Here is a 1076-nt window from a genome sequence, read left to right as displayed (position 1 = left end):
CCCCCCCCTTACACAGCCCAACTCCCGGTTTCACGCCGGCCGTGACCTGTCCCTCCCTGCTCGGTCGTCTGCCTGCGCCCGCCCCTGCGCTACCCGGCGCGTGGCTGGCGCAACAACAGCCGCCGCCGCCGCCGCCGCCGCCACCGCAGCTGCAGCACCATACGAGCATGCTCTCCCCGATCAAAGCACCACTCCTGGCAACGCCGCGCGGCTCCCCCGGGCCAAGGCTGGAGAGCCCCTGTTTTTGTCTCGGCGTCTCATCCGGTTCACCAGGCCGCCCCCGTTCGTGCTCGCCCCCCAAGGGGTGGGGGGCCCCGGGCGGCGGCGCGTATTCGCCCGTGGCGGCATTCTCCCGGCGGCCCGGGCCCTCGACCGGGCTCTGCCCATTGGTCCTGGGGCTCCGTGCGGAGGCCCATTTTTCCTGCAACCCGCTCGCGAACGGCGCCGCCGAGCAACCGGGCGAAGGGCGTGCCCCTCTCCTCGCCAGCCCCCCCTCGACAGTGGATCATGTTGCGAGGGGGAGGCTTGATCGGTCCCATTGTGCGCCGGTCGCGCCGGCCACTCCGGTGAAGGGGCGCGCTGGGTGCCCGCCTCGTCGGCCGTCTCCCTGGGCCGGTTGCCTGCCCCTCCCTCCGTGCCCGGGGAGCCCGCTGGCCCGACGCACTGGCACGCGGCGTTTGGGATCACACGCCTGCGCGCCGCCCCGCCGGCCCTTAACTCTGGCACCCCAGGCATCTCCTGACCGAACAATGGCATTCCGAGGGGCGGCCTATCGCACCAGAACGCTCTCAGGCTCATGGCTTGTTTCTCACCCTTCGGCTGGTGCCTATGAGAAAGACCAGGGGCCTTGGGGGGGGGGGGAAGGGGGCCGCCAGCTCCCAAGGCACGACGGTGGCGTGACACCCCCGCCGGCCCCTCCCCCGGGGGGGGGGGGGGGGGGGGGGGGGGGGCGGTGGTGTGCCCCTCTTCCCGCCTCCCCCCTGGGATCGGTCTCGGCGCCGGGGCACCGTCGGGGGGCGGGGCGATCGGCCTGGGACCCGCGTTTGGGTGTTTGCCCCGCCCCGCAGAAGCAGGAT

The sequence above is a fragment of the Fonticula alba genome (assembly GCF_000388065.1).
Source record: "Fonticula alba strain ATCC 38817 unplaced genomic scaffold supercont2.2, whole genome shotgun sequence".
NCBI lineage: Eukaryota > Rotosphaerida > Fonticulaceae > Fonticula > Fonticula alba.
Note: the sequence above shows the minus strand (reverse complement) of the source record.